Source organism: Pristiophorus japonicus, unplaced genomic scaffold (genome assembly GCF_044704955.1).
Source record: "Pristiophorus japonicus isolate sPriJap1 unplaced genomic scaffold, sPriJap1.hap1 HAP1_SCAFFOLD_70, whole genome shotgun sequence".
Lineage (NCBI taxonomy): Eukaryota > Metazoa > Chordata > Chondrichthyes > Pristiophoridae > Pristiophorus > Pristiophorus japonicus.
The window spans coordinates 2,453,154-2,467,339 of NW_027254613.1; the positions used below are offsets into that span (position 1 = coordinate 2,453,154).

At 42.4% G+C, this 14,186-nt stretch overlaps 1 non-coding gene across 1 annotated transcript; it reads right to left on the reverse strand.

Annotated features, from left to right (window-relative positions):
- Positions 1-8,958: 8,958 nt before the first annotated feature.
- On the reverse strand, positions 8,959-9,047 carry trnar-ucg (transfer RNA arginine (anticodon UCG)). The gene is given in 2 exon segments: positions 8,959-8,994; positions 9,011-9,047. It is a non-coding gene; the product is annotated as a tRNA-Arg (tRNA).
- Positions 9,048-14,186: the final 5,139 nt, after the last annotated feature.

The window sequence follows — 14,186 nt, forward strand, 5'->3', positions numbered from 1 at the left end:
ACGCATTGAACTGGTCGTCCGGAACTCGACAACAAACCCCCTTGCATTCACCCACAGAACATGTAATCTTCCCGTCAACACTGAACATCTTTTAATGAATAATGTAAAATGCACGTCAACGACTCAGTATCAGCAATCTCAGACTAAACCAGCGCATAAGGCATAAACCAAAAGGTATGAAGTAAACTGATATGGGGAGCGATGGAGAGAGCGCCAGAGAGAAATTCATATTTGGACGGATAAACTGATCCCCAATGAGAAAAGCGTACACAAATTGACTGCAACTGGGATAGACATAAAGCGACATTGACACACTGAAAGAAAGTTAGAGTCAGAGAGAAATAGAATGAATAATAGAGGGAGAAATAGAGAACCAGCACACTAAATGTGAGAAAATCCCTGCCGGCACGGCCGGGAATTAATTCCGTGAGGTCTACAGGTGAAAAAAAAAGCTCACTGAGAGAGAGGATTGTAGCATCACAGAAGCATCGGATGAGACACTTTCCCCAGAGCTCGTCAAACTGTTCGCCATCAACTATTTACCCAATTCCCTTCTAGAGGTGGTCATCACGCAGCTTAAGAGCGTGCAGGTAGAGAGGGAGTGGGTGATCAGCAGACAGAATAGGAGGACTAGGCAGGTAGTGCACGAGCCCCCGAGTCCATCTCACTCGCCAACAGATATTATCTTCTGAGTACCTGTGTGGAGATAGTGCCTCTGACGAGTGCAGCCACATCCAAATCCACGGCACCGAAGGTGGTTCAGCTGCACAGGGGAGGAGAAAGAAGAATGGAAGAGCTATACTGGTCGGGGTTTCAATAATCAGGGGAGCAGACAGGCGTTTCTGCCACCGTAGATGTGACACCAGAATAATATTTTATTTCCTGGAGGCAAGGATGTCACCGAGCGGCTGCAGGGCATTCTGTTGGAGGAGGGTCATCAGCCAGAGGTCATTGTCCAAACTGTTACCAATGACATAGGGAGAAAGCGGGGTGAGGTCTGCAGGCAGAGTTTGGGGAAATACGAGAGAAGTTAAAAAGTAGGACCAGAAAGGTAGTTATGTCCGGAATACTCCAGTTGCTACGAACTAGCAAGTCGAGAAATAGGAGGATAGAGCACGTGAATGCATGGCAGGAGAGATGGTGCAGGGGGGAGGGTTTAATTTCCTGAGACATTTGGACTGGTTTTGGCGGAGTTGGGACCTGTACAAGCCGGACGGGTTGCACCTCAACAGAGCCAAAATTAATAACCTCGCATTGCGGTGGGCCTGGGGGAGGCGGTGGTTGCTCGTGCTGTTGGGGAGGGTTTAAACTAGTTTGGCAGGAGATGGGAACCTTACAATAGATTCAATAGGGAGGGGCGTAGAGTTTGAATTAAAAAGCAAAAAGGTACAAAGTGAGTTTGTAGGACAGAGGAAACAAGCAGGAAAAAAGGGTAAAAAAACAAATTTTAAAAGAATTTTGTCTAAATGCACGTTGCATTCCGAACAAAGCAGATGAGTTGAAGGCACAAATAGATACAAATGAGTATGATCTGATAGTCATTATATAGACGTAGTTGCAACGTGACCAGGACTGGAAAGTAAATATTCAGGGGTATTTGACATTTCGGAATGATAGACAATAAGGAAAAGGAGGTGGGGTAACACTGTTAATAAAAGATGGGATCAGTGCGTTCGTGAGAAACGATATTGGCTCTGAGGATCAAGAGATTGAATCAGTTTGGGTGGAGATAAGAAACAATAACGGCGAAAAGTCGTTGGTGGGCGTAGTCCATCGACCCCCAAAGAGCAGCTGCACGGTTGGACGGAGTATAAATCAATAAATAATGGAGGATTGTAAAAAAGGCACGGCAATAATCATAGGGGCTTTTAACCTTTATAGCTTCTGGATAAAATTAATTGGTCAGGATAGACTTGAAGAGACGTTCAAAGAGTTTATCCGGGATACGAAGGACACGAAACAGACAGAGAGAGAGAGAAACAGAGAGAAAGAGTGAGAGAGAGAGAGAGAGAGAGATAGAGATAGTGATGGAGGGGGATATAGAGTGAGAGAAAATGAGAGAATGAGGGTGAGTGAGAGGGAAACAAATAGACAGAGGGATGAGGGATAGTGCAAGGGAGAGTGAGGATGACAAAGAGGCGGAAAGGGATAGAGCGAGAGAGAGAGAGAAAGAGAGAGAGAGAGAGATAGAGAAAGAAGGAGGGGGAGAAAGAGAAAGAGTGATGGTGCGTGAGTGAAAAACAAACGGACAGAAAGCGAGAGAGAGCGAGAGCGAGCGAGGGAGGCGGGAGGGTGTGGGCCGAGGGAGAGGGAGTGAGGGAGAGAGAGAAAAATAGACAGAAAGAAACTGCCGTGAATTTGCTATATTTTCCCCAATCGAGGGCAGGAACACGAAGTTCCAACACAATTACTTTTTTTCACGTTTCGAATCTTGAAAGGTGCGACAAAATGTAAGTCATTTGGTTCATCATATTTACTAACTGCGAGGGATAACAATTAAATAGGCTGATAAGGATATTTGTCTCTCTCTTTGTCCCTCTCCCTTTCTGTCTCTGTCTCTGTCATTGGCCCTCTCTCTCGCTCACTCTGACTCTCCGTGTCCCTCTCCCTTTCTGTCTCTGTCTTTATCTTTGGCCCACTCTCTCGCTCTCACTGACTCTCCTTGTCGCTCTCCCATTCTGTCTCTGTCTCTATCTTTGGCCCTCCCTCTCGCTCACTCTGTCTCTCCTTGTCTCTGTCCCTTTCTGTCTCTGTCTGTATCTTTGGCCCTCTCTCTTGCTCTGTATGTCCATCCTTGCCCCGCTCCCTTTCTGTCTCTGTCTCTGTCTGTGGCCCTCTCTCTCGCTCTCTCTGTCTCTCTTTGTCCCTCTCCCTTTCTGTCTCTGTCTTTGGCCCTCTCACTCGCTCTCTCTGTCTCTCGTTGTCCCTCTCCCTTTCTGTCTCTGTCTCTACCTTTGGCCTTCTCTCTCGCTCCCTCTGTCTCTCCTTCTCCCTCTCGCTATGTGCCTCTGTCAATGTCTTTCGCCCATCTCTCGCGCGCTCTGTCTCTCCTTGTCCATATCCCTTTCTGTCTCTGCCTCTGCCTTTGTCCTTCTCTCTCGCTCTCTCTGTCTCTCCTTGCCCCTCTCCCTTTTTTTTCTTTCTCTGTCTTTGTCCCTCTCTCGCTCTCTGTCTCTCTTTGTTCCAATCTCTTTCTGTACTTGCCTCTCTCTTTGTCCATCTCATCCCTTCGGACTATCTCTCCCCTTGCGTCCTTCTCTATTCTCTCTCTCTCTCTCTCTGCCTAATACCGGCAGATTAGCGAAACACATGGTCAATGAAAGAAACAGATTAGTGTCACTGTCGAATTTCAAAATCGCAAAATGAAGGAATTGCTGCTCCCATGATAAGTGCTCCGGTAGAATTGTTAAATGTTGGAAGTTTCTGAGGTGCGGGGGAGGCGATGGGGAGGCGCTCGGTTGTGGAGGCAGTTGCTCCTTGCACCTGAGACCTCGAGAGTCAAGGAAATAAGATTAGTTACAGGCTTTCGTGAAAATAATTGCATTTTGGGTTGGTGCCTTAGCAGTTATGGATCTATGAAGTATTCAGATATTTTACATCTGCTGCACAGGACATGAAGAGGCCATTCGCCACAATTGGTCTTTTCAGGCGTTTATGCTCCACAGGATCATTCTCCAACTCTACTTCATCTAAGTCTAGCAGCATATCCTTCGATTGCCATGTCGCTCATGTTCGTATCCAGTTCCTCCTTAAATGCCTATCTGCTATTCACCTCAACTACTCCCTGTGTTAGCTAGTTCCACATTCTAACCTCTCTTTCTCCTGATCTCCCTATTGGATTCATGAGCGACTTCCTTATATTGGTGACTTCCAGTTTTACTCAGTGTGACACAAGAGCTTTTCAATCCTCACCACCGGCAGGACACTAGGAAATCCGTCAGAAGCAGCATTCACCACCAGAACCGAAATCTTGCTCGGTTTAACCGACTGTTGTCAGCGGGCTGCAGCATATCCGATCGTACAATGCAAATCAGAATTGACTGTATCTGGAAACAGTTAAACGATCATTGTTGAGACTTTGAGTATTTCAAGGACTGTAGTACATCCAATGATGAATATGCGAAACAGGACGGACAGAATCTGGAAGTTACAAAAGGTCAATGTGTGGCCTTGTGTCAAAACTGCAACCAGAACATGGGCTAGATATAAACGAGGTCGGTATATAGGAGAGCGCTGTTGTAAAATAAATATTCGGTGTGTATATATGAGTTGAATATTTAGATATAAAATGTGAAAGTGTAGATGTACATTTGTCAGATTTTTAAAATTTTTTAACTAAGATAGAAATTCACTGTTGATTTTATGGTAAATTGTTACTTTTTGCTCTCTCAGTTTTCGTGTTTGACAGTTTGGTTTTGACTACAATTTTCGGCGATAACCGCTCTATATCTTGATACAATCAGTCTATATTCCATTCCTCAATACACACAGTCAACAGGACTGAAAACATGGGACTCTATTAGCCACAACCACCCCGATAAACTGTCCTTCACTCTTAAATTCTCCTTTCTATCCTCAAACCCCATTTTACTCGATTTTTTAACATGTTCTTCACTCCGTAACCCGCCATCGTCGACAACTATCCTTTCAGATGCCGGCACTTTGTCTTCATTTAGCCTAACTCAATTACCTAAACATTTCCTTTATCCCTCATAATAGTGCTAAGTCAGTAGCACATTTATATTACATTTGCTCCACGACAAATTTATTTCATGTTAATAGGAGATGCTTATTTCACAGCCTGAGAAAAGCAGAAAAGTTTAAGCAGGAAAGGCAATGAATTTCTTAATGTCGATGGGACAGTTTCTACAATAGGTATTGGAGCCGGAAAAGGAACCTGTCAAATTAGATTTGACGATGAACAATCGACCAGAATCAGTTATCAACTGAACGTCTTGCTAATAATGTTGGTAATATGATTACAATTGTTACTGTTTTTAAGAGGCATAATGGAGACAGAAACCACGTTTTTAACTCAAAGTATGACCAAGCTGAAGGGATGCCAAATGTAATAAAAGCAGATGTCAAATAACGTGCAAGGAATATACAAGTTAGCAACAAATGTTTATTTGAGTATATTAATAGAATAGGAGAGGCAAGAGAAAATTGTGTCACTTTAAAGACAGATGCAGCAAAACTATGATAGAAAGTAAGGAAATTGAATAATGGATAGCTAGCTAGTTATATATTAGTGAACAAACAGTAGGGTGTAATTGTAGTAAACCATGGGAGGTGCTGTTCTGCAGCGATCTGTGCTGTGACCACTGCGGTTCATAAAACCAAAAGCCATTCGGCCTTCCAGCAACAGTTAGCGAAGTGAATGATATGTTTTATTTACCTTGAGGGTAAATCCAGGGACAATGATGTATGGATGATGAACTCAGGAATGCTGAGCGGTTTTAGGCACTCCAGTCAGATTGTCATCTCTTCTGGAGACGTGGCTTCGAATCTTACATTTGACATGCAAACATTTCCTTGTATAGAATCTTTTTATGAAGTTTCTGCATTTTTGGCGCAGTTGATTTATACCTTCCAGGAAACGATGTCGCCTTGCATCCACGGCGGGTTTGTTTTAATAGTTCGAAGTATGTATTGTGTTGGGGTCAGCAGAATAGGGCCAGTCAAATAAAAACATAAGAAATAGGAGCAGGATTAGGCCATTTGCCTCCTGGGAGCCTGCTCTGCCATTCAATAAGTTCAAGGCTGGTCAGATCTAGGACTCAGTTCCACTTCCCTGCTGGGTGCCCGTAACGCTTCACTAACTTATCGTCCAAAAGTAAGTCTACCTCCATCTTAAATTTATTCAATGACTCAGCCTCCACAGCTCTTTGGGGCAGCTAATTCCACAGATATCCGACTCTCTGAGAGACGAAAGTTCTGCTGATCTGTTCGAAATGGGCGAATCCTTATTCTTGAAGTATGCCCCCTAGTTCTAGATTCCCCCACTAGTGGAAACGTCCTATCGGCAACCACCATATTGAGTGAGTCCCTTCATTATCTTATATATTTAAATAGGATCACCTCTCTTTCTTATAAACTCCAATGAGAATAGGCGAAATCTGCTCACCATTTTATCAGAAGCCAACCCCTTTATTGCAAGAATCAACCAAGTGCTCCTTCTATGAAATGTTTTAATAAGGTGAACACAACTGTAAGCAGTACTCTGCTCGGTGCGGTCTTACCACTACCCTGTACAGTTGTAACAAGACTTCTCTGCTTTTATTCTCCATCCCCCTTACAATAAAGGATAGCATTCCTGATTACTTGCTCTTGTGCATACTCTTTTGTTCTGTTTCATGCACAGGGACCGTAAGGTCCTTATGTATTGCAGCATTTTGTAATCTCTCTCAATTTAAGTAATAATATGCTTTGTTATGTTTTCTGACAAGTGGATAACTTCACAATTTCACGCATTTTATTGCTTCTGCAAAATGTTTACTTCGCCTATGTATAAGCCTTTGTAAATTTCTTGTTTAATTTTCAGAACTTGATTTCCAACCTATCTGTGCTTTATCAGCAAACTTGGCTAAATTACACTCGGTCCCTTCATCCAAGTCATTGATTTAGATTGTAAATAGTTGAGGCCCCAGCACTGATCCCTGTGGCACCTCACTAGTCACTGTTTGCAAGCGGATAATGACTCATTTATAATCACTCTCTGTTTCTGTTATTTAGCCAATCTTCCATCCATGCTAATATGTTACCTCCATCACCTGAGCTATTATCTTTCGCAGTACCATTTTACTTGGCATCTGATTGAATGCCTTCTGTAAATCCAAATATACCTCAACCACCGGTTCCCCTTAAACAACCTGCTCGTTACATCCGCAGATAACTCAGGAAAATTTGTCAAACATGATTTCCCTTTCCTAAAACTAGGCTGACTCTGTTTGACTGCAATATTAATTTGCAACTGTGCTGGTACTGCTTCCTTTCTAATGAATTCCATCAACTTCCCAATGACAGATATTAGGTTAACTGGTCTATAGTTTCCTGCTGTTTCCCTCCCTTCTTTTTTATATGGGGACTAAACATTTCCAGGTTTCCAATCAGCTGGGATCTCTCCAGACGCCAGTGAATTTTGGTAGATTGCAAACAATATCTATGCAGCATCTTCGTTTAAGACACGAGGCTGCAGACAATCAGCTCCAATAGACGTGGCTGGCTTTAGTTCCATTATTTTACTGAACTCATTTTCTTTAGTGATAGTGATTGTATTAATTTACTCCTCAATATAGGCCCTTAATTATCTATTATGGGATATTCTTAGTGTCTTCTACCGTGAATACCGGTAAAAATATGTGTTCAGATCGACAGTGATGAAAATTTGCCATTAGCTTCTTAAAGCAAACAGCCTTCCTTTACTTCAGGTGAGTGACTGTCCGAGATGGTTGGTTTTGAGGCAGAATCAAAACAACGAATATAAAATTTGACGCGGCGCGTTAGCTGACCGCAGCAGGACTCTCACCTGCAATCTTCTGATAACATCACAGTTACAATCGAAGTCAGACACCTTATCCATTAGACCATGCGGCCGCTCCATTCGGTGCCAAATTTGTTGTTTTTTATATTGAGAGCAAATTTGGGACAAGGATTATATCAAGGAGTGGATATCGGAAAACATGAGCATATTTTGAGTAATGAAAAGATGCGCTGCGATATGGATATACACGGACACAGGCAACGTCAATGTAGCTTGAAACACAACAGTTTAACAATTCGGTAATCACAGCTGATAATCACACTCCTTTTTAAATGTACAGGATGTTCCGGATAATGAGAAAATAAGTTTTAAAGGGGCAATTGATGAACCGGAACTGACAAACATCCCGTTGAAACAGACACCGAATGATCCTGGACAGGAAGCACATCCCTCTTACACAGCTGTAGAATGGCCCTTCACGGACGGCAGTTCCCTTTCAGAAGAATAAAGTGGGATTTCTATCATTCCTGAATGCAATTGTGCTGTGCGTGATTGAGCGCGGTTCTCATGAGCACGCGGGACTGGGACGGTGGTTGAAGGCACAGGTGATAGACAAGCAGGAAAGAGGGAGGGAAATAAACCCAACCCAGACAAAAAGACAATTTAAAACATATATATATATTTATCATAATAAGAAAATAAATACATTTACAATTTTATTGCAAAAAATTTAATTTGATTTGACTGAAATAAATAAATAATTGTTTCTTAATCTATATATTTTTGATTGAACGAAGTCTGTGCGAATGCATGAAATCCACTGGAAATCAGGAATTGCAGTCAGTAAATACCCAAACACAGTAAGCCCATGGTGTAAGACAAGCCACGACGGGAGATGTGGGCAACAAAGGCCATCTTTTAAAGTCGCGAGTGCTTTTCTGCACGTTAGTTTGCTATTCGGCCCATCGTGCATGTGCTGACTCTCAGAGACCGATCTCATGCGTCCCCCTCTCCATCGTCCTGCTAAGATTTTCCCTTTGATGAAGTGATTATTTTTTGAGACATTACTTCACCAACGATCTGCATCCTTGTCAGTAAAATGGTGAATTTGGCAATGAGGTTAAATGTGATTGAATAAAAAAAACGAGGGGATAATGTTTAACACAATAACGACGAAGCTGGGGGCATACTGGATCAGCAGTCCATTGCCTGAACCTCTCAGTCACCTTGTCTCCTATTAACTACAAAGTCAGACATCCATCCCCAACTTTTTGCATTGAAACAGAAATAATGTGCACGAAAGTCCACTTCACCGCTGGGTTTGCCTGTGCGACCAGATCGACAGTGATGAAAATTTGCCATTAGCTTCTGAAAGCAAACAGCCTTCCTTTACTTCAGGTGAGTGACTGTCCAAGTTGGTTGGTTTTGAGGCAGAATCAATACAAAGAATATAAATTTTCATGCGGCGCGTTAGCTGACCGCGGCAGGGCTCGAACCTGCAATCTTCTGATAAAATCACAATTATAATCGAAGTCAGACACCTTATCCATTAGACCACGCGGCCGCTCCCTTCGGTGCCAAATTTGTTGTTTTTTATATTGAGAGCAAATTTGGGACAAGGATTATATCAAGGAGTGGATATCGGAAAACATGAGCATATTTTGAGTAATGAACAGATGCGCTGCGATATGGATATACACGGACACAGGCAACGTCAATGTAGCTTGAAACACAACAGTTTAACAATTCGGTTATCACAGCTGATAATCACACTCCTTTCTAAATGTACAGGATGATCCGGATAATGAGAAAATACGTTTTAAAGGGGCAATTGATGAACCGGAACTGACAACCATCACGTTGAAACAGACACCGAATGATCCTGGACAGGAAGCACGTCCCTCTTACACAGCCGTATCATGGTCCTTCACGGACAGCAGTATCCTTTCAGAAGAATAAAGTGGGATTTCTATCATTCCTGAATGCAATTGTGTGTGCGTGATTGAGCGCGGTTCTCATGGGAACGCGGGACTGAGACGGTTGTTGAATCCACAGGTGATAGACAGGCAGGAAAGAGGGAGGGAAATAAAACCAACCCAGACAAAAAGACAATTTAAAACATATATATATTTATCATAATAAGAAAATAAATAAATTTACAATTTTATTGCAAAAAATTTAAGTTGATTTGATTGAAATAAATAAATAATTGTTTCTTAATCTATATATTTTTGATTGAACGAAGTCTGTGCGACTGCATGAAATCCACTGGAAATCAGGGTTTGCAGTCAGTAAAAACCCAAACACAGTAAATCCATGGTGTAAGACAAGCCACGAGGGAAGATGTGGGCAACAAAGGCCATCTTTTAAAGTCGCGAGTGCTTTTCTGCAGGATTAGACAGAAGCTGCGTGTGCTGTGAAAGAGGTCAAATGTAACATAACCAAAGCAGGCAGAACAGAAAAAGCGCCTTTATTGTGAAAGTTACAAAGTAGGGAATGTATGTATATATAGGCATATATAAATATTTATACATGTATAAACATAAACAAATTCAGTCAGTCAGCCTTGACTTATCTTGTCTTGATTTGATTTGTATTTTAAAATAAGGGGGAAGGAGTTTAACATGTCACACAGCCCATCCGCAAGCTCTCGCTAAAATCGCTATGTTTTATCCAGCTTTTACCACTAGGTCGGAATATTCAGCTCAGATTTGCGGCATTGCAAAAGCTTACCGGCCCGCCTTCTAGTTTCACTGAAATTATGATGTCAATCGTCATGCAGCGCTCTACCATCACCCCGGATGGAAAATTAGGCCCTAACGCCTCATTATACGCCCTCCCCTGGAAACGGCTGAAAAACCAGACATTCGCAGGGTGCAGCAGGCAGTATTTGCGGCGTATTTAAATAGATTGATGAGGATCCGACATCGCAGGTCACATTGACTGTAACAGTTGTACACAGCACACTGGCTGAAGTTCTGACTTGAAAGCGGCAGTTTTGTTTGACATTACAGTGTCCTAACAACGTCAGTGGTGTGAGTTAAAGAGCTCATGATCTCAGGTGCGAAGTCTGACTTTTTCGACGTGCAGTGAAAATCAGTAATTTAAGGAAAGATCATGAGGCGTGAACTGGCTAGAATAGACTGGCAAATGATAATTAAAGGGCTGACGGTGGATAGGCAATTGCAAACATATAAACATCACATGGATGAACTTCAGCAAGTGAACATCACTGCCTGGAGTAAAAATAAAACGCGGAGGGAGGCTCAACCGTGACTAACGCGGGAAATTAATGATAGTGTTAAATCCAAGGATGAGGAATATAAATTAGTGAGCAATATCAGCAAACCTGAGGACTCGGAGGAATTTAGAATTCAGCAGAGGAGACCAAAGGGTTTAATTAAGAGTGGGAAAATAGAGTATGAGAGGAACCTTGCCAGGAACATAAAAACTGACTGCAAAAGTTTCTATATATATGTGAAGAGAAAAAGATTAGTGAAGACAAACGTAGGTCCCTTGCAGTCGGATTCAGGTCAATTCATAATGGGGAACAAAGAAATGGCAGACCAATTGAACATATACTTTGGTTCAGTCTTCATGAAGGAAGACACAAATAACCTTCCAGAGGTACTAGGGGACAGAGGGTCCAGTGAGAAGGAGGAATTGAAGGATATCCTTATAATGCAGGAAATTGTGTTCGGGAAATTGATGGGATGAAAGGCCGATCAGTCCCCAGGGCCTGATACTCTGCATCCCAGAGTACTTAAGGAAGTGGCCCTCGAAATAATGGATGCATTGGTGATCATTTTCCAACAGTCTATCGAATCTGGATCAGTTTCTATGGACTGGAGGGTAGCAAATGTAACACCACTTTTTAAAAATGGAGGGAGAGGGAAACCGGCTAATTATAGACCGGTTAGCCTGACATCAGTCGTGGGGAAAATGTTGGAATCAATTATTAAGGATGAAATAGCAGCACATTTGGACAGCAGTGACAAGATCGTTCCAGGTCAGCATGGACTTATGAAAGAGAATCATGCTTGTCCAATCTTCTGGAATTGTGTGAGGATGTAACTAGTAGAGTGGACAAGGGAGAGCCAGTGGATGTGGTGCATTTGGACTTCCAGAAGCCTTTTGACAATGTCCCACATAAGAGATCGGTCTGCAAAATAAAACCACATGTTATTGGGGGTAACATACTGACGTGGATAGAGAATTGTTTGGCAGACAGGTACCAGAGAGTCGGATAAACTGGTCCATTTCAGAATGGCAGGCAGTAACTACTGGAGTGCCGCAGGGCTCAGTGCTGGGACACCAGCTCTTTACTACATAAATTAATCATTTAGATGAAAGAATTGAGTGCAGTATTTCTAAGTTTACAGATGAAGCTAAACTGGCTGGCGTTGTGCGCTGTGAAGAGGACGCTAAGAGGCTGCAGGTTGATTTGGACAGGTTAGGTGAGTGGGCAAATGCATGGCAGATGCAGTATAATGTGGATAAATGAGAGATTATCCACTTTGGTGACAAAGCAATGAACGCTGAATATTATCTGAATGGCGGCAGATTAGGAAAAGGGGAGGTGCAATGAGACATGGGTGTCATGGTACATCAGTTATTGAAATTTGGCATGCAGCTATAGCACCAGTAAAGAAGGCAAATGGTATGTTGGCCTTCATAGCTAGGGGTTTTGAGAAGTGGAGCAAGTAGGTCTTACTGCAGTTGTACAGGGCCTTGGTGAGGCCTCACCTTGAATATTGTGTTCAGTTTTGGTCTCCTAATCTGAGGAAGGACTTGCTTGCTATTGGGGGAGTGCAGCGAAGGTTCACCAGACTGATTCCAGGGATGGCTGGACTGACATATGAGGAGAGACTGGATCAACTGGGCATTTATACACTGGAGTTTCGAAGGATGAGAGGCGATCTCATAGAAAGAAATAAGATTCTTAGGGGACTGGACAAGTTAGATGCAGAACGAATGTTCCCGATGTTTCAATTGTGAAAATTTTGCAACAATCCTACCCCAAGACCAACAAGCCGCCGACAGCGAGAAGCTTAGGTCTCAGACTCTGACGGTAGTTCACTATTAGGCCCATCCTGCATGTGCTGTCTCTCAGAGATCTATCTAATTCGTCCCCGTGTCCATCGCCCTGCTTATGTTTCCATTTGATCAATATATTATTAATTTGAATCATTACATGATCAAGGTGCAGCATCGTTGTCATGAAATGTTGAATTTGGCCATGACATTAAATATGATTGAAAAAGTAACCGAAGGAGTCAATTGTTTAAACTGTACAGCATACTGGAATAGACGTCCATCGCCTGTCGTTCGCAGCCACCTCGTTTCCTATTAACAGCTACGTCAGCAATTGAATTTGCTTCTTTTTTGCATTCAAACAGAAATAATGTTAAAGAAAGTCTACTTCACCGCCTGTTCTGCCCGTGCAACAGGATCGATATTGAAAATGTGCCATTACCTTCTTAATGCAATCAGCATTCCTTTCCTTCAGGTCAGTGACTGTACGAGATGGCTGGTTTTGCGGCAGAATGAGAACAAAGAATATAACATTTCCCGCAGCAAGTTATATAACGCGGCACGACTCAAATCTGAAAATTTCCGATAATGTCGAGGTTACAATCGAAGTCAGATGCCTTATCCATTACGCCACGCGGCTGCTGCCATGAGGAAAAAAAAGTTGTTTTTTATATTAGGAGCAAATTCGGGGCAATAGCTCTGCAAAGGAGTGGGTTTTGGAAAAGATGAGCATATTTCAAGTAAATGAACAGAAGCGCTGCGATCTGGGTGCGCAATTTAGCTGGGCTTCGAACATGGAACACAAAAGCTTAACAATTCGGTCATCACAACTGAAATCAGACTCCTTTTCAAAATATACATAGTGATCCGGGACTATGCGAAAATCTGTCTTGAAGAGAAAGATTGTGAACCGAAACTTACAACCATCCCGTTTAAACAGACACAGAATAATCCGGGACTGCAAGCACATCCCTTTTACACCGATGTAGAATGACCCTTCACTGATAGCAGTTCTCTTTTAAAAGAATAAAGTGGGATTTCTATGATCGCTGAAGGCAACTGTGCTGTGCGTGAATGAGCGTGGGTCTCAGGACCACGCGAGGCTGGGAAGGTGATTGAAGCCCCAGGTGATAGACAGGCAGGAAGGACGGAGGGAAGTAAAACCCTCCAGAAAAAAACCAATTTATTGACATTTATCTACTTAATTTTTTAAGAAATATATTGATAAGAATTTTAGTTAACAAAAATTGAAATTGATTTGATTTCAATAAATATATCATTAATTAATCATGTATTTATTTTTTGATCGAGCGAAGGCCGTCTGTGTCTAGATGTTTACCATTGGAGATAAGGGTGTGCACGCAGTAAATACCAACAGACACAGGCAGCCCATGGTGGAAGACAAGCCACGAGGGAAGATGTGGGAGGCAACGGCGATCTTTTAAAGTGACATGTGTCTGTCTTCTGTTTTTCAGATGTGCAATGTCAGGATCCGACAGCAGCTGCTTGTGCTGTGAAAGTGGACAAAAGCAATCGAGTCCAGTGCAGGCAGATCAGAAAAAGCACATTTATTGTGAAAGTTAAAAAGCGGGGAGGTATACATTGTACATAAGTATACACTCACACACACACACACACACACTTATATACTTATAAATTTATATATATA